Source organism: Somniosus microcephalus, chromosome 8 (assembly GCF_052327205.1).
Source record: "Somniosus microcephalus isolate GS21.2 chromosome 8, FLI_Smic_1.0, whole genome shotgun sequence".
Classification (NCBI taxonomy): domain Eukaryota; kingdom Metazoa; phylum Chordata; class Chondrichthyes; order Squaliformes; family Somniosidae; genus Somniosus; species Somniosus microcephalus.
The window spans coordinates 257,870,784-257,890,993 of record NC_140994.1 but is presented as its reverse complement, the minus strand read 5'-3'; the positions used below and the strand labels follow the sequence as shown (position 1 = coordinate 257,890,993).

The window sequence follows — 20,210 nt, the reverse complement described above, 5'->3', positions numbered from 1 at the left end:
ATACGGCTATTTGAGGCCAGGGGGGGGAAAGAGGGGGGTGCGAGCCTCTCACATGCCCGATTTATCGGCCACCCATTGCAAGCGAACTTTCTACGGATTTTATGAAGGGACTGTTGGCTCTTTTTAGTCAGGAACTAGTGTCAGCCGTGGCTCAGTGGGCAGCACCCTCGCCTCTGAGACAGAAGGTTGTGGGTTCAAGTCCCACTCCAGAGACTTGAGCACAAAATCTCAGCTGACACTCCCAGTGCAGTGCTGAGGGAGCGCTGCACTGTCGCAGGTGCCATCTTTCGGATGAGACATTAAACCCAGGCCCCGTCTGCTCTCTCAGGTGGACGTAAAAGATCCCATGGCACTATTTCGAAGAAGAGTTATCCCTGGTCTTGACAAAGGGTTTGATCTGAAACGTTGACTCTATTTCTCTCTCCACGGATGTTGCCTGGCCTGCTGAGTTTTTCCAGCATTTTCTGTTGTTATTTCGGGTTTCCAACATCCGCAGTATTTTGCTATAGTACTAGTTATCCCTGGTGTCCTGGCCAATACTTACCCCTCAGTATCACTAAAAAAAAAACATTATCTGGTCATTATCACATTGTTGTTCGTGGGAGCTTGCTGTGTGCAAATTACAACAGTGACTACACTTCAAAAGTACCTCATTGGCTGTAAAGCGGTCTGGGATGTCCCGAGGTTGGTGAAAGGCACTATATAAATGCAAATCTTTCTTTCTGCTAAATTTATTTTTAAAAAGTAGATAAAAGGTAAGCTCCGCAGCTGGCATTACGCAGCAGGTGGGGACGAAGCAAATGCAATGCCAAGTGACCACTTGGAGGTAATCCTCCGAGACCAGGTTGGCACCTTGCCCTTTAACGCGCCTGCATAAAGATTTCAGAGCAGCATTGAGGCACACAAACAAAAAACAGCCTAACAGCAGCATTCCAAGTCTCTGTACTTCGCTTCAACTGAATACATTAATGGAAATCACAAATCGTTTAATGGCTTTTCAGCCTATTACACTGGAAAATCAAGTGCAGCAACAAAAAACAATGTTGTCGTTTCTTTTTTCCCCCTCTGCAATCCCCATTATTCACAACAGTCCAAGGGAATCATTGCATATTTTTTTCTAAACACACTAGACAGGTGCAGAGAAGTGAAAACATTATTCTTCTCCAAGCGTTATTTGAATCCACAGGGCTGTCTGCAGCACCACTGCACTGAGCCACAATATCAAGTTAGCACCATCCAGCCTTACAAAGAATATTAATAATGTAGCAATACTGCCACTTTGTCTTCATCAGCTACTCCAACGCGGCTTCTCAGATTGCTCAGGAGCAGCATGCAACAGCCATCTCCAAAATAACCCAGAATTATAATGCCACTAAAACCTCCTCTGCTTTACAGGCCGTCAGGTGGCTTAGTATTAAATGCTGAAGTAAAATCGGAATCATTCTTTACAAACTCCATGCAATTTAAGTGTATTTTAAAAAGTTCTCAATGTACAGGATAATTATCTGAGGAAGGATGTTCTTGTCATGGAGGGAGTGCAGCAAAGATTCACCAGACTGATACCTGGGATGGCAGGAATGACGTATGAGGAGAGATTGGGTCGATTGGGCTTATACTCGCTGGAGTTTAGAAGAATGAGAGGGGATCTCATTGAAACTTATAAAATTCTAACAGGACTAGACAGACTAGATGCAGGAAGGATGTTCCCGATGGCGGGGGAGTCCAGAACCAGGGGTCACAGTCTAAGGATAAGGGGTAAGCCATTTAGGACAGAGATGAGGAGGAATTTCTTCACCCAGAGAGTGGTGAACCTGTGAAATTCTCTACCACAGAAGGCAGTTGAGGCCAATTCATTAAATATATTCAAGAAGGAGTTAGATATATTTCTTAAGACTAAAGGGATATGGGGAGAAAGCAGGGACAGGGTACTGAATTTGGATGATCAGCCATGATCTCATTGAATGGCGGAGCAGGCTCGAGGGGCCGAATGGCCTACTCCTGCTCCTATCTTCTATGTTTCTACGTATCACATACCTGCGATTAGGACGACATTTACATGTACTTTATCACAAGATTAATACAAACTAGATGACCAATACTTTGCACTCAGCTTTCTGCCTTTAGTTTGAGAGTTGTATAGTTCATGAGATGCAACCAACACTCAAGTACTCCCCCCCTGCCCGTATTCTTCATCTGTGAGTTTAGAAAGTGAGCGGCTGTGGACGATTTGATCATGGTGGACACTACAGCTCTGATCTATTCCTGCCCAATATATACCCACGCACACCTACGTCCCCACAGCAATCACTGGACAGCAAGCAAGGGATGCAAAACATCACGGAGTTATATCTTCCCAGGCCCGAGTGTACTGAGAGAAACTGTACCGTCCCCAGTCACCAGCCAGGCTAAGACTGACCAACTCAGCACAGGCCAGGGATTCAATGTGGAACCTTCTCAGTTTGCATGTCTCCGTAACATATCATGTGCTGCACGTCCACTTCACGTCACTGGGATGCATTGTTAAGTAGATATATAAATGTGAAGATGGAGATTGGCAAAAATATAGATTGGTTTAATGAAATACCAATTGCTCTGGACTTGGTCTAGATTCAGAATTGTAGATGTCAGTGTGGCAGTATTTTGTTGACCTACTGACAGATCAATATTTCATCCACGGGATGAAAGGAAGAGGTCTGTAGGGAAAAAATGTAAAATATTTGCTCCCTCATGTTTCACATGGGTTAAATCTTTATTGTAAAGATAACTCTTAGTGAAAAGTTGCTTTTGCGTTATGTTTCTATAGCTTGTGTTACAGGAGTGCAGTGTCCATGCGGCAGTTCCCTGCACTTGCATTGCAGAAAGAGACTCCCTGATCCCGATGACGAGACTTGGGTCCACGATTCTGCCACAGGGATACGGTGGCCGGTTTTAGCAATGCAAACACAGGTAATCGGTCGCTCTCTGTCAACTCGAACTCCGGGAACGGCAACGGTGAGCGCGCCAGAGCGGAACGGCAGCACGCCACGAGAGTGGAGGCGGCTAGCCGACGCCAGCCACGGGTATCGAGCGATATGAAGATTACCATCCAGAAGAACATTCCGTGCCAAATCTGCGGCTGCAACTCATTTCCTGAAACAGCACTGTCCGTGATGTGCTGCTGGTTAGATGCAAATGGAGCAACACTTGGGTTAATGATGCTAGTTACTGCACTCGATTGGCATGAGAACATTTTTTAAAAAGGCAGGAAAAATCTGCAATTCCCCAAAGAGATGCTCCCTGACCGAACAAGTGGTGGCATCAATTGAGCACATCTGTTCTCATCATGCCTGTCTTCCAAAACTGTGGATAAAGGATTAGCACACAAGCACTGCTCCACAGAAAAAGAAAAGGCTTTTTTCTCCCCCCATTCAACAGGGTGACAAAAGGAGATAAATACTTTATGTGGAAAGGATCTCTTCACCCCACCACGCTCCAACATTTTTCTTTTTTAAATCGATTACAACTCAGACTGAGTTTTATGGAAACATTTCTTTACAGCACCGCCGTTTTCTACAAAGATCAGCTGTCCCCATCACTACATCACTCTCACATTCCCAATAGAGCCATTTAACCTGAACAGACCCTCCACTGCTACCCAGATGCTGCTCAACTTGGCAGGAGGCTGACGCACTGAATGTAGAGTTCAACAGAAGCAGCTGTCCAGAAAAGATGTTTATTCAAATCAGACTGTATTGTCCTAATAGGCTAGGGAATACATTACGTTGTCACCATTTTGTTTCGGTCATGTAACGAACAAAAATGGGAACACTTAAAAAAAAAAAATTAATAATGAATAGAAATTCAAGCTTACAACAAATATTTCTACAAGACCAACGTATTGTTTGCATCAACTCCTTCCTCCCTCCACTACCAAAAATACTTTCCTCGTGAGCTAGATTTTTTTCGATGGATTGAAGAATTTTTTTAATGTAGCAGGCTAGTGTGGAGCTTGGAATATAACCAAGGGACCACTCTGACACATGCTCATGATTTTATGATACTTATAAAAGAGTGACGGTCCTGCAGCTCTAGCTTGGAGTGCAAGTGTTTCAGGGCAGTGTTAACCTGATGTAGGATTTGGCACACAACAGAAGATCACGTTTCCTAAAATATACCAGGATGGAGGATAATTTAAACCAACTATCGTCTCTCTCAGTGCTCCAGTGTTTGATCTGTGCCAGGTTATATACTGTAGTTTTATATTTAAGATTGGGAAGCTACGTTCCAAGCATTAGCGCTACTTTTTTGTTTGAGGCTATGCTACCCATTTTGTGAATGGGCATATCCTTCCCCACCCTCTTCCATCTTTGTGCACAGTTGTTGCTCCAGGTTATGTGGATAAGCATGTGTGGCCAAATGTGTGACCGCTTTGTGGAACACCTCCATTCGTTCAGTCCGTAAGGATGACCCCGAGCTTCCGGTCGCCTGTCATTTTAATTCACCGCCCCATTCCCACTCAGACCACACCGTCCTCGGGCTCTTGCATTGTTCCACAGAAGCTCAGCGTAAGCTCGAGGAACAGCACCTCATCTTCCGATTAGGCACTTTACAGCCTTCCGGACTCAATATCGAGTTCAACAATTTCAGATCATAACCTCGACCCCTATTACATTTTTACTTATATTTTTTATCCACCCCTTTGTTTTGGCCCTCCCCCCTCCCTTTTTTTTCTCTCCCATATGGCAGCTGTCTCCCATTCTGCCAGCACATTTCACACCTAATCTAGAGCCGTCTTTTGTCTCCACTAGTCCTATCACCATCTCGTCTCGTTTTGAATACCTCTTAATGTCTCTTTACTTCTCTTTTGTTCTCTCCCAGCCGCCAAACTGGCCTTTTAATCTGATCATTTCCTGTGCTTCTTCAGTCTTGACAAAGGGTTTCGACCTGAAACGTAGACTGCTTCTCTCTCCACGGATGTTGCCTGGCCTGCTGAGTTTTTCCAGCATTTTCTGTTGTTATTTCGTGGCCAAATTTAGGTTAGGCATCCTACTTCCTAGCCATAACGCTACTCCTGACCGGCCATAGTGCCCTCTTTGTCAGCCACAACAGCCTCTTCTTCCAGAAGCACTACAAGAGGTAGTTTAGAAAGATAGTCTGAAGCTTTTATATTGTGGGGCAGATGCTACATACCCCCTCACCCCAACGTACAGATACCTGCACAGAGTTGTTCAATCAGCAACTTTGTTTTTCCGGCTGTCGGACCTGCTCCTATGGCTGAGACGGCAAATACAAGCCAGCGAGTGAGAAACCGTATTGTTGGCCTCGATGAGTGAGCTGGTTACTCAGCTGGTGGTCTGTTCCTCCAACAACAGTGTTAACAATTGCCAACAGGGGTTCAGCTGCCTTTGGAGCCACTGGGGAAACCTCCCTCTTTAGAGGGGTCTCAGCACTGTCTTATTTAATTTGCCGAATGGCTGCTCACAGTGCGCTGAAGGCGCTACAAGAGTCAGTTGACAATGACAGTGCAAATATACATGATCCAGTTTGGCTCCCTTTGCTCCATGGTGCATAGAATCATACAGCACAGAAGGAAGCCATTCGGCCCATTGTGTCTCCGTCGGCTCTTTGAACGAGCCGTCCAATTTAGTCCCACACCCAGCTTTTCCCCCATAGCCCTGCAAATCAGTCCGCTTCAAGTACATGTTCAATACTATTTGCTGTTCAAGTTTCAGCTTGGCTTAGCTGGTAAAAGATGTACCTTCTAAATCAAAATTGGTGAGCATAAAAATATTGTTTGAGCTCATTAAGGACTCAAGAGGCTTGGGGTATGCAAAGGAAATACCTTTAATGTTGCAGTCATTATTTTAATTGAAGTTGTTCTCCAGCGGGCTTACCGCAAGTATTTGCGTGAAAAATATTTCACTTAATTAAAAAAAAAAACCCTCAACAAGCTGAGTTAGGCAAACGTGTTACGCAGCATCATAGAAACTCACAGCACAGAATGAGGCCATGAGGCCCGTCGTGCCTGTGCTGGCTCGTTGAAAGAGCCGTCGTGCTCAGTCCCACACCCCCGCTTCTTGTCCGTAACCCTGTGAGTTCCTCATCCTCAAGTGCCCGTCCGACTCCCTTTTAAAACGATTGATGGAATCGGCTTCAGGTAGAGCGTTCCATGTCCCGCCAACTCGTTACCTTTCTACACCACATCTCAGAAAAGCAATTACGAGGTGGATGTGTCAATCAGCCTGCAGTGAGTTTCAAAGATTGTTTTTTAATTACATAGAGCAGCATTTCTCACATGAATACTTGAGGATCGTGAACCTATAGGGCTCTATCCTTGAGTACAGACCGAATATTGCTTTAAACCGTCTACCATAACCCTTACCCTACATTAAAGCTCAGGAATAATTAATTTCATTCACTATTTTCAAACCATAGATCTTCCAGCATCTATATTACTGTTCTGGGAATTACACACCAGACCCGCGATGAAAAAAAGCAACCACAAAACAGGTTTATATGTACAGCAGTCTTTCAATAAACGGAAAACCTGGTCAGCTTGATGCACTTTGGATGGAAACACATTGATGTAACCCTCAAAGGAACATAATTCAGACAATTTGCACTAGGCAAATGTATCATGCTATCTGCATAATTGAATTTTGTTTTAACCACTGTTCCCCAACATTTATCCCCTACACGGTTGTGCGAACATTGAAAAGATGAAAGTTAACAAAAATTATATTCAGGAGATAAAGAGAGATGCTAAAATGAATTGGCACTTCAGAAAAGAAAATGGGAAGTCAAAAGGGATCCCATTGTGGAGTCTCTGTGTAACGTCTCTGTGTAACAGTATAAATAAGTAGCATACAAGTAATATTTCGTAATCATAGAATTTTCTCAACTACGCTTTAACACTATTGTACAATCCAATTAATTGCCATCCAAAATTCAGAATTTGGAGTGCAAAAACAAGCGATGACAACGAAAGACAAAAACATTGACAAGAACAAGAAGCCATTCTAAAGCTTGGCATGGCCTGATCACTGCTTCAAGAATCACTCCAGGGATTTGAACACAAAATCTAGGCTGACACTCCCGTGCCAGACTCGGGGAGTACTGCACTGTCAGAAGTATCGTCTTTCAGATGAGACGTTCAACTGGAGCCCCGTCTTCCTTCTCAGGTGGGCGTAAACGATCCCGTGACACTATTTCGAAGAAGAGCAGTGGAGACTTTCCCTTTCGAAGGAGAGCAGGACTGTCCTGGCCAATATTTATACCTCAACCAACATCACTAAACATAGAAGAAACATAGACATAGAAACATAGAAGATAGGAGCAGGAGTAGGCCATTCGGCCCCTCGAGCCTGCTCCACCATTCAATGAGATCATGGCTGATCATCCAAACTCAGTACCCTGTCCCTGCTTTCTCCCCATATCCCTTGATCCCTTTAGCCTTAAGAAATATATCTAACTCCTTCTTGAATATATTTAATGAATTGGCCTCAACTGCCTTGTGTGATAGAGAATTCCACAGGCTCACCACTCTCTGGGTGAAGAAATTCCTCCTCATCTCAGTCCTAAATGGCTTACCCCTTATCCTTAGACTGTGACCCCTGGTTCTGGACTGCCCCGCCATCGGGAACATCCTTCCTAAAACAGATCATCTGGTCATTATCGCATTGTGCTTTGTGCGATCTTGCTGTGTGCACATTGGTTGCTGTGTTTCCTACATTACAACAGCGACTCCACTTCAAAAAAGTACTTCATTGGCTGTAATGCACCACTGGTACAGAACTACTGATAAATGTAGCATGTCCGAGATAAAAAGGCAGCAACAATATGCATTAAAAAAACCTGAGATTTAGTTTCACATTTATATCATCACCCAAGCTATGCGACTGCTTGTAACTTGTGCCTTGCTAATAAATCTTTTACAAACCTAATAGCCCAAGAGTTAGCCTCATTCATCAGCACAGTTTGCTCCACAAGGGCATTGCGTCTTGTTTATTATCCTGCTGTAGTTTGCCAATTAAAGCCTATGTGGACTCAACTGGCCTTGTGGTCAGGTGCTGGATTTTTCGACACACATCCAAATCCAAGCCGCCAAAGGTTCTTGCCCCAGTAATCTCCTTGAGCAAGGGACTCGGTATGAATAGGCTCCAGTCTACTCAGCTGCTAAAGAGGCATCAACAGAGATCCTGCGTGAATCACTTGCCCCTGCCTGTAGCAACGTCAGGACCTATAAAGCAGACATGGGCATTGCACCTGCGGCCTACCTCTGACTAAGAGCTGGCTGTGGGAAACTTTGAGTTCAAGGCTATGGCAGTATTTCACAGAATCACAGAATCACAGAAACCCCACAGTGCAGATAGAGGCCATTTCGGCCCATCGAGCCTGCACCGATATGTATCCCACCCTATCCCTGTAACCCCACGTATTTAATCCCCCTAACACTAAGGGTCAATTTATCATAGCCAATCAACCTAACCCGCACATCTTTGGAGTGTGGGAGGAAACCGGAGCACCCGGAGAAAACCCACGCAAACACGGGGAGAATGTGCAAACTCCACACAGACAGTCACCCGAGGCCAGATTCGAACCCGGGTCCCTGGCGCTGTGAGGCAACAGTGCTAACCACTATGCCACCGTTCTGTATTATGAGGAGAGGTTACATAAACTAGGCTTGTATTCCCGGGAATATAGAAAGTTAAAGGGATGATTTGCTTGAGGTTTTTAGGATTTTTAAAGGAATTGGTAGGGTAGACAGAGAAACTTTATCCTCTGGTGGGACAAGGGGGCATAACCTTAAAATCAACCAGACCATTCAGAAAAGAAGTTAGGAAAATGGTAGAAGTATGAAACTCCCTCCCACAAAAAGCAGTAGATGCTAGCTCAAATTAATAATTTGAAATCTGAGATCGATAGGTCTTTGCTAACCAAAAGTATTAAGGGAAATGCAGCCACGGCAGGTAAATCAAGTTTAAAAAAAATTCATTCAATGGCAATTAGGGATGTGGGCGTCGCTGGCAAGGCCAGCATTTATTGCCCATCCCTCATTGCCCTCGAGAAGGCTGTGGTGAGCCACCTTATTCAACTGAGTGGCTTGCTCGGCTACTTCAGAAGGCAGTTAAGAGTCAACCACATAGCTGAGAGTCTGAAGTCACATATAGGCCAGACCAGGTAAGGAAGGCAGATTTCCTTCCCTAAAGGGCATTAGTAAGGATACAGATCAGCCATGATCTGACTGAATGGCATAAATGGCTCTAGGGGTTGAATGGCTTACTGTTGTTCCTCTGTTCCTCCAAAATAGATTTTTACTCATTTCCAAATGCACTTTGATTCATTAAGCGCTAGAAAACATTTCTACTTTGTGTAAATCAACAGTATAATTTTGTAACGACTTGATGAGGCACTACTTGAAAACTGCAGGGTGCATTAGGCAAAGTGCTAGCAATAAAAGTGTAATTTGTCTAAAATATAAATAATCAAAGTTACACATGCATTTTCTGTGTATTTAAAATACTTTAGTAGAAACTGGTACTCCAAAGAATATTATTGACTCAACCAAAACCCGTCAGCTGACTATGAAATTGCACTGTGTGTCTGACTTAATTTCAAATGTACATGGAACTCGTAAATTGTAATTGGGACACTGAGCTCTATTTTAGTATCTGTCCCAATCGTGATACACATCGAAATTATTTCCACCCACACATACTGCTGTTTTATTTGGCAAGTCAACTTGGCTCCTAACCTTGTTTTCAAATTAATATTTGCATGCAACAGATGAGGCCAGATTACCGAATCAGCATGGTAATGGAATTGCTTCAGGTCAATTCATAAAATTAGATGTGAAGTCTTTATAAATTAAACCTATCGATGACTTATTTAATTTTAAATGCATTTGTACATGCAATCCATTTATATTCTGATACTTTGTAAATCTGAATCATTCAGGGCTCCCACAATTGAGTGATATCCATTGTCCCTTTAGAAAAATAGTGAGCATTTTGGACACTTGATACATAGAGGATCAGGCTCATAGAATCATACAGCACAGAGGAGGCTATTCGCCCCATTGTGCCTGGGCCATCTCTTTGAAAGAGCTATCTAGTCCCACTCCCCTGCTTTTTTCCCCATTGTCCTGCAGATATTTCCCTTTCCAAGTATTTGTCCAATTTTGAAAGTTACTACTGAATCTGCTTCCACCGCCCTTTCAGGCAGTGCATTCCAGATCACAACAACTCACTGGATAAAAAAAAAATTCTCCCCTCCCCTTGCCAATTCCCTTCAATCTGTGTCCTCTGGTTACTGACCCTTCTGCCAGTGGAAACAGTTTCTCCTCCTCTATTCTGCCAAAACCCTTCATAATTCTAACACCTCTATTAAATCTCCCCCATACCTTCTCTGCCCTATGAAGAACAATTCCAGCTTTTCTAGTCTCCCCACATAACTGAAGTTCCTCATCCCTGGTATCATTTTTGTCCATCTTCTCTGCACCCTAAGGCCTTGACATCCTTCCTAAAGAGTGGTGCCCAGAATTGGACACAATACTCCAACTGAAACCTAACCAGTGATGTATGAAGTTTTAGTATAACTTCCTTGCTTCTGTACTCTGTACCTCTATATATAAAGCCCAGGACCCCATATGTTTGTTTAACAGCCTTATCAACTTTACCTGACACCTTTGAAGATTTGTATCTGTGAAGCCCCAGGTCTCTCTGTTCCTGCACCCCCTTTAAAATGATACCATTTAGTTTATATTGCCTCTCCTCATTCTTCCTTCCAAAATACATTAGTTCACACTTCTGTAATGTCCTTCACTGTCAAAAGATCCAACACCGCAACATTTAGAATGCTCTCCTGGGTGAGGAGCTGGAAGGCTGCCAATGTTCATGGAAGTACAGGTGGACTATCCTTTATCCGAACTTCCGAAAACCGAAAACCTCTAAAAACCAAAAGTTTTTTCGTTCAGCGTAAGTCGTGCGCACGACATGACCAGAGTGGCGCACGACTTACGCTGAGCAGGGCGTCACGCCTGGGTAGGAGATTGCAGGCTGAGCCGGGCAGTGTGAAGGAGGTACTGGGAGAGTGAACCCAACAATACAGCGGCCGGTCCGATAGCTGCAGCGGCCCGTCTGATATTCTTTTCTCCCCCCCCACCACCCGACCCGACCTGTCCGATATTCTTTTCTCCCGACCCGCCCGATATTCTTTTCTCCCCCCCGACCCCGGACCACCCCCCCCGACCCCGGACCCCCCCCTCGACCCCGGACCCCCCCCCCCCACCCCGACCCCACCGACCTGAACCGCAGCCCGTCCTATATTCTTTTCTCCCCCCCCCACCCGACCTGATTTGCTGGCCAGCTTAGTAGGAGTCAGCCGATATCCAGCTTTCCAGAGAAGCAGGAAGGGGAATGAGACATGGAACAGTCGCAAGAGGTAGCCTGAACTTTTAAAATTTATATTAAATACAAATTTCCCAGTCTTATAATAATACCTTCTGAAATCCGAAAAATTCCGAAAACCGAAACTCAGCTGGTCCCAAGGCTTTCGGATAAGGGATAGTGTACCTGTATCTCTCAACAAGAGTCTTGTTGGGAAAATTAAAATAAAACAGAAGGAGTATTCACTGAGCTTCCATCTAGCATTGCTTCTTGGGGATAGCTTGTCGATGGCTGCCATCTTGCAGCTCCTGCCAGTTCCAATGTAAGTGGCCTCACCATGCCCAATTCTCATTAATGACCATCAGCTCATTGCTCTCAAAACCACGGGATGCAATCAAATCAACATTCGTAAGAAATTACATAATGGAAAATCCAACCATTAGTTAAAAAAAAAAGAAACTATGCAAACATTAGCAAGAAATTCTGGAACAAAAATGGTCAGCGGGGGACACTAAAAGCCCAACAGGCTTCAGCTGAATCACTGAACAAACAACTTAACAAGCAACAAAATTCTCTCATCATCACACAATTATTAAACATATATAAAAGCACCAAGGGTGTCGACAGCACTCAAGATATGTTCCATTACCAACACAGCCTGTTTTGATAGCCATTGGCCTGGCAAATTTTGCAATCCTGCACTCAACATTTTTTGACATAACAGACTGTGAATTGTTTTATTCTCAAAGTGCTGTTTAGAAGATCGCTCTGTTCTAGAAGTGTTAGACTTACAATTTAAGCTGCACTTTTTAATTCTATTTCTCTCCCTTGATGGCTCAGTCAATCAATGAATCACGTGGTGTGGTAATGATCTACGCACAGCCCAGGAAACACCCAGGTTCAACCGCTATTGTGTGCCGATGTGTGCGAATCTATCCAGCAACCCCCGTTGGCGTCAGACTTGGCTCAGTGGTCGTGTCCGAGTCAGAAGATTGTGGATTCAAGTCCCTCTCCAGAGATTTGAGAACATGGTCTAGGTTGACACTTCAGTGCAGAACTAAGGGAGTGCCACACTGTCAGAGGTGCCGTGTTTCCGATGAGACGTTAAACCAAGGTGGGCCCTCGTAGGTGCACGTTATAAAGATCCCATGGCGCTATTTGAAGCAGAGCAGGAGAGTTATCCCCAGTGTCCTGGCCAATATTTATCTCTCCACCAACATAATTAAAAAACAGATTATCTGGTCATTATCTCATTGCTATTTGCAGGACCTTAACGTGCACAAATTGGCTGCCATGTTTCCCTACATTGCAACAGTGACTGCCCTTCTAAAATACTTAAACAAAGGCAAAACACTGCGGATGTTGGTAATCTGAAATATAAAGAAGAGCTCTGATGAAAGGCCATCGACCTGAAACGTTAACTCAGTTTCGCTTTCCACAGATGATGCCTGACTTGCCGAATATTTCCAGCATTTTTTGTTTATACTTCTAAAGTACTTAATTGGCTGTAAAGTGCTTTGGGATGCCTGGAGGTCATGAATGACATCATATAAGTGCAAGTTCTTTCCTTCTTCCTTTCGCTAGGAGTGAATGCATCTGGATAGCAGTGAGCTCATTTGTGATTATCTTCCCGTTGATGGAGCTAGCGGCTGACACTCACTGTCCAGACCTGTACATGAAGAACGCCTAATTCCACAAGGTAAAGGAGACTGATTGAGCCAAACCTTAGTATGAGTCACAGATTTCACAAGGAATAAGGGGAAAGAACTAATGGGAAATTGAAGGATGAGAGAGAAAAAAACATTTGTCAGAAAATAAAGTCTATAGAATTTTTTTTTAATTTTTTTATATTCGCTTATGGGATCTGGGCGTCACTGGCAAGCCTAGCATTTATTGCCCCTCCCTAGTTGCCCTTGAGAAGGTGGTGGTGAGCTGCCTTCTTGAACCGCTGCAGTCCGTGTGGTGAAGGTGTTCCCACAGTGCTGTTCGGGAGGGAGTTCCAGGATTTTGACTCAGTGACGATGAAGGATCGGCGATATACTAAGTCAGGATTGTGTGTGACTTGGAGGGGAACTTGTAGGTGGGGGTGCTCCCATGCGCCTGCTGCCTTTGTCCTTCTAGGTGGAAGAGGTCGCGGGTTTGGGAGGTGCTGCCGAAGAAACCTTGAGTTGCTGCAGTGCATCTTGTAGATGGTACACACTGCAGCCACGGTACGCCGGCGGTGGAGGGAGTGAATGTTTAAGGTGGTGGATGGGGTGCCAATCAAGCGGGCTGCTTTGTCCTGGATGGTGTCGAGCTTCTTGAGTGTTGTTGGAGCTGCACTCATCCAGGCAAGTGGAGAGTATTCCATCACACTCCTGACTTGTGCCTTGTAGATGGTGGAAAGGCTTTGGGGAGTCAGGAGGTGAGACACTCGCCGCAGAATACCTAGCCTCTGGCCTGCTCTTGTTGCCACAGTATTTATTAACTAAGATATTTCCACAATCAGGACACTTCAATTCTGCATGATAATTCAGCTCCCTCACACTATCAAAAGGCAACTTCTTCAAGCTAGTTTCCCCAATCGTGTCATCTGTACTGAACAGAAAATGAAAAGAAAAGAACAAATAGGACTAGGTTTCTTGAAACATACAAGGATGTTGAAATTCTCTTTTTTAGGATATGGTATACACCAACTGCTGGACAACCCTATGATTTATACCCCAAAATAAAACAACAGAAACCTCCAATTCATCTTAAATACTGCGATTACCGTGATGTTTTGGTGCCATTACCTCTAGAGTCTCAGTCAATCGTTTGGATATGAATTACAACAGAACTACTGGTCAGAGAGAACCATTTGATCCTAATCATAATTGCAGGTTTAACAGCCAATACCAGATGTGGACAAACTTTGCATTATATCATCTTAGAAATTAAAGGGGAGTGGTGGTTTTGTATTTTAAGTTAGGATTATTTTAAGCCTTAAAACTGAAGAAGAAAAAATTGTGGTGTCACATGGAACTAAATCATTGTATCGAAAGCCAAAAAAACTTTTAGCGCAGAATAAGCTCACCATCGTAAATAAACCCACCCAAAAATAAGCAAATTCTAAACTTGTTTAAATTCAACAAAATACACCAGAAGGAATGACCACAGACCAGAGGCAATTCCAGAGAAATGTGCACACTAGCCAGTATAAATAACAGGCGTAGCCTTGCATGCGAATCCATAGTAGCACACCATGGCTGCCAATACCCCAATTACTCATCTTCCGATTAGGCACTTTGCAGCCTTCCGGACTCAGCATCGAGTTCAACAATTTCAGATCATAACCTCGGCCCCCATTACATTTTTACTTATATTTTATCCACATCTTTGTTTTGGCCCTTTCCCCCCTTCCTTTTTTCTCTCACCCACATGGCAGCTGTCTCTCATTCTGCCAGAACATTTCACACCTAATCTAGAGCTGTCTTTTGTCTCCACTTGTCCGATCACCATCTCGTCTGGTTTTGAATACCTCTTAATGTCTCTTCACTTCTTTTGTTCTCTCCTAGCCCTGCCTTTCGATCTATTTCATTTCCTTTCCAGTTTTGAAAAAGGGTTAGACCCGAAACGTCGACTCTATTTTCTCTCCACGGATGTTGCCTGGCCTGCTGAGTTTTTCCAGCATTTTCTGTTGTTACCCCAATTGCTGGACTAGATTAGTAACACATCAGCTCTCCCCCCAACAGTCTTCTGCTCCTTTTAACACTGGTGTGCATCTCTCGGTATATGATGCACGTACAAACACAAAAATATGAAAGCAGGTCCATAGATTCTTAAGAAGCAGACAGGTAAAATGTGGGTAGAAATTTGCGAAGCAATGCAACTAGATTAGATAGAATGGCTTGTGGAACTGGCCTAAAGTGCAAATAGTCAATCGAATTCAGAGTCTAGATTAAAGTTCCAGGATTCAGGATAAATAAAATACAAGACCACTCAAAAGCTGAAACATTGACTTCATTTGCATCCAGGATGAAGATATAAGGGGGTAAAAATTCCCCTGATCGTGATGTGAAGTGACACAAGTCTATTTGCGAAGATTTGCTTTACACTGTTTCTCACAAGCAAGTAATAAAAGTAGTTGTTTTTATTTGTTCCTGGGATGTGGGTGCCGCTGGCAAGGCCAGCATTTATTGCCCATCCCTAGTTGCCCTTGAGAAGGTGGTGGTGAGCCACTGCAGTCCGTGTGGTGAAGGTGCTCCCACAGTGTTGTTAGGGAGGGAGTTCCAGAATTTCGACCCAGCGACAATGAAGCAACGGCGATATATTTCCAAGTCAGGATGGTGTGCAACTTGGAGGGGAACTTGGAGATGATGGTGTTCCCATGCAATACAATACAATACAAATCGCTTTATTGGCATGATAAGGTACATCTTATGTTGCCAAAGCATCAAAATACATTTATGGTTGAACACATAAACGCGGTTCCATTCATACAGTTCATGCACCTGCTGCGCTTGTCCTTCTGGGTGGTAGAGGTCACGGGTTTGGGAGGTGCTGCCAAAGCCTTGGCGAGTTGCTGCAGTGCATCTAGTAGATGGTGCACACTGCAGCCATGGAGCGCCGGTGGTGGAGGGAGTGAATGTTTAAGGTGGTGGATGGGATGCCAATCAAGCGGGCTACTTTGTCTTGGATGGTGTCGAGCTTCTTGAGTGTTGTTGGAGCTGCACTCATCCAGGCAAGTGGAGAGTATTCCATCACACTCCTGACTTGTGCCTTGTAGATGGTGGAAAGGCTTTGGGGAGTCAAGAGGCGAGACACTAAAAATGAATTTGTGGAAATTTTCAAAGCTCCTTTATGATAGTATTACACATAAGGTCGCTTATCCTACCAAGGCATGCCCACTTCACAAACTGAATTGGTCAAGGAATACAGTATAAAAGCTTTTTTCACCAGTTATTAAATTTCATATTTAAGCAATTTCCTGTGCACCTGAAGTAGGAGGAATCTAGGAACTCGAGTAGGTCATTCAGCCCCTCAAGCCTGCTCTGCCATTCCGTGATACCATGGCTGATCTGCAGCTCAATTCCTTTTACCCGCCTTGCCATATCCCTCAATACCATAACCTAATAAAAGTCTATCTATCTCAGTCTTGAAAGCTTCAGTTGTCCCCCAGCATCCACAGCCTTTTGGGGGCGAGAATTCCAGATTTCTACTACCCTTTGTGGGGAAAAATTTCATGTCACAGAATACGCAGACTGACGATTTTCTCTAAACTTCCAATATTAATGATCAAAGCAGTAGAATTAGTGAAAAGGGCATCCTGTTCATTGTTCAAATTACAACACCTTCCTTATACAACAGAACAGTCAGCAAACCAGTGTGGAGTGAACACCGCCTTCAGTGTGCCAGTGCAGCCTTTGGTCGCCTGTGGAAGAGAGTGTTTGAAGACCAGGATCTCAAACCCGGCACCAAGCTCATGGTCTACAGAGCAGCAGTGATACCCGCCCTGCTGTATGCCTCAGAGACATGGACCATGTACAACAGGCACCTCAAAGAACTGGAGAGGTACCACCAACGCTGCCTCCGCAAGATCCTGCAAATCCATTGGCAGGTTAGGCGCACCAACGTCAGTGTTCTTGCTCAGGCCAACATCCCCAGCATCGAAGCTCTGACCATGCTCAATCAGCTCCGATGGACGGGTCACATTGTCCGCATGCCCGATACGAGGCTCCCAAAACAAGCGCTCTACTCGGAGCTCCGACACGGCAAGAGAGCCCCAGGTGGGCAGAGGAAACGCTTCAAGGGCACCCTCAAAGCCTCCTTGAAAAAGTGTAACATCCTCATCGACACCTGGGAATCCCTGGCCCAAGACTGCACAAAGTGGAGGAGAAGCATCCGGGAAGGCGCCGAACACCTCGAGTCTCTTCGCCGGGAGCAAGCGGAAGCCAAGCGCAGGCAGCGCAAGGAGCGCACGTCAACCCAAGCACCCCACCCACCCCTTCAACCACCATCTGCCCCACCTGTGACAGAGTCTGTAGGTCCCGCATTGGACTAATCAGTCATCTGAGAACTCATTTTTAATGTGGAAGCAAGTCATCCTCGGATCCGAGGGACTGCCTAAGAAGAGTGGAGTGAATAAGTGAAAAATCAGAGGCAGTAGAACTTCGGTAAATTTTAGTGGTTTGAACCTAGGGCTTATAAAATTATCTCCTTTCTACCTCATGTATAATCCGATCACTGGACTAGTCTCCCAGCTTTTTTCAACAAGGGAAGCAGAAATTAAGCAACAAGTTAACAATTTTACAATACTAGTATATTTCGCGAGGTGTTGCTCACAGGGAGAGGAGCAAAGGCAGAGATGATGGGGAGGGGAGGGGCGGGGGAAGAGTTGAAATAGTCCGAGGTCGGATGTCAGATGGCCAGGAATTTGCTATATGAATGAGATAAATTTGTTGAATGAGGAAAGTCACACTAGAATGTATGTCATTAACTTTGTTCCATTTTACTCATCTTACAAGTGCCACTGTATTCTTGAGTTGGTAGAGGCGGCACCCTTAGATCTGGGCCTTATGCCCATATCCTGGCCTGATCTGTTAAAATACTTACTTTTTTTAAGCTTTCAAATTCAAACGATGACAGCTGATGGATGTATGAAGAATACTTCAAGTGGTACCATGTCAGATTGCACAAGATGCAACCCCCCAGAGGACTCTTTAAACATAGATCATCACTTATAAAACCCACTAAGTTGGCCTCTAATATTCATTCTATGCCCACAGTAGACTAATGACCGGACTTATGACCTCACTGCTGAACCAACTTCAGCAGTTTGCACATCTCCCTGCATCGTGGAGCTCCAAGCTCTGCTAAAAATAACTGCAATCTCGGCTATCTACTTCCACCCTAAGCTTTTGGAACACTCCTCCAACTCTCCCACTCTCCCTCTCCTCGTCTCTCTCTCTCTCTCCCTCCCAGACGCTCCAGTTCTGTGTGCAAGCAACAGAAGAGATATTTAGAAAAATAACTTTCTTTCCCTCATTCGCAGGAAACAGAATCTGGTTAAAATGTCGGGGATAATAGAAACAGATCATATTTCAGTTATTAGGTTTATAAAAGTATAGAGAAACAAATGTCAGTTAATTTACAATTTGAAGTTGCTGCTACAAAGAACAAAGTCCACATAGACCAAGATATTCATACTTTAAATACGAAACATATACAGGCTCTTTTCTGAATTAACATCCCTGGATCTGCTTCGTTTTGATAAACAACATACTGAACTTCACAGTCAATTATATGCATACTGGGGTACCAGTAACACTCCTAACCTTAGTGAACAATAAGCTCTTTGTCACAAGCTGGCAACACTGAGGTGCATTTAAGTGCGAAATCTAAATCTTTCTGATAATTTATATGGATCCTTAGGGATTCTGGAATTCTGTCAGACAGTTCAAATGCAATAGTTTAACCTCTACAGAGAAAGCAGACATGCAGGCGACTCTGAAAACAGTGGGGGGGTTTACCCTAGTTCTAAATACAGGGCACTCACTGAAGAAACTGCTGAAACACCACAAGTGTCAGACATTCATGGCGCTGGTATCAACCCCACTGATAGACTAAACCCCTCCCATCTCCCCTCACCCACTCCTCAGGGTGAACTTCAGTTTAGTGTTAAACTTTCAACAAACCTACCTCGTGGAATTGAATGCTACTGGATCCTTTCCAAAACACGATGAAGCTAAATTCTCACATTTCCTTCACAATCCAAGCCTAGAAATTGCACTGTGCTATACCATATAAACTCATATTAATGAGACGCAAGAAATTCCTCTATCCGATATTTTAATGGAGGTGTTAATCAGTTTATTTTAATCAGGGCAATGCCTCTCCAAATAGCAGCCAAGATAAGTTGACCAGAACAACGTTAAGTGCGCACACTGTTAAACAGTGCAATTTCCAGGCTGTATTTTTAAATTGCATGACCCGAATCAAAGGTACTGTGTAACATAGATGTCAACGAGTTTGTACTCAAATGTGGAATCGCAGTGGGATATTACAATGACATTACAAACCAGCTTCAAGCGATTTTCTTCAGCGGTAAAACAAAAAGACTCCCTCCTGCTCCAAGTCAAAAACCTACAAGTTTTATAAACAGAATACCTCAAGGCTAGCCACAACATACAGCTGCCTTGGAATGCATTCACACGCCACAAGTTTAGCAGCGGTGCGAAGCTCAAAATCGCTTTGCACCAAAACTAAACTCCGAATGCGAAAGCCCAAATTAACTCCAAGGTGAAGCAGAGCGAGACCCTCTCCTCCAATGAATCTCCCTCCGCCGGGTTCTGACGTCAGGTTGGACCCGAAGAGCCAGATCCGGCCATATTTATACTATAACCGTAGCATCTGAATGAAGGAAAACCGCTTGGAACCACAGCTATAGCTGCAGTGTAAATACAGCGTGATTCTCAAAGTAACTATAACCTTTGTCATTAGCTTTCACCTTTAAACAAATACTAAAGTCACCACAAACCTGCATGTAAACTATTATCCAACACAATCCGTAATAATATTGGGATCAGTCATTACAAACATCTCCTCAGTAGCCAACTTTTCTTGGGCTTGGATGATGACAAGGGGGACAAAATAAGTTGATGAAAGTTTGGATTAATTTATTTTCATTTAAACACTACCATTTTGTGCAAGTCACAAACTGCAGTGGAGCACTTAAAACAAAACGTTCTAAATGAACGTACACCTGTAAGACCCCTGTGAGCGGTTCTATATCACATCCAGGAAAAATAGATTAAATATGAAACATAAAATGAAATTTCAGCCAGCCGAGCCATCCTCTTCACCAAAGACTCGGATACCTCCTGC

At 44.1% G+C, this 20,210-nt stretch overlaps 1 protein-coding gene across 1 annotated transcript in view; it reads right to left on the bottom strand.

Moving 5' to 3' along the window:
• The window catches only part of diaph1 (diaphanous related formin 1), a 432,569-nt gene that overhangs the window by 196,871 nt on the left and 215,488 nt on the right, over positions 1 to 20,210 (bottom strand). The gene's annotated exons all lie outside the window — the stretch shown is intronic.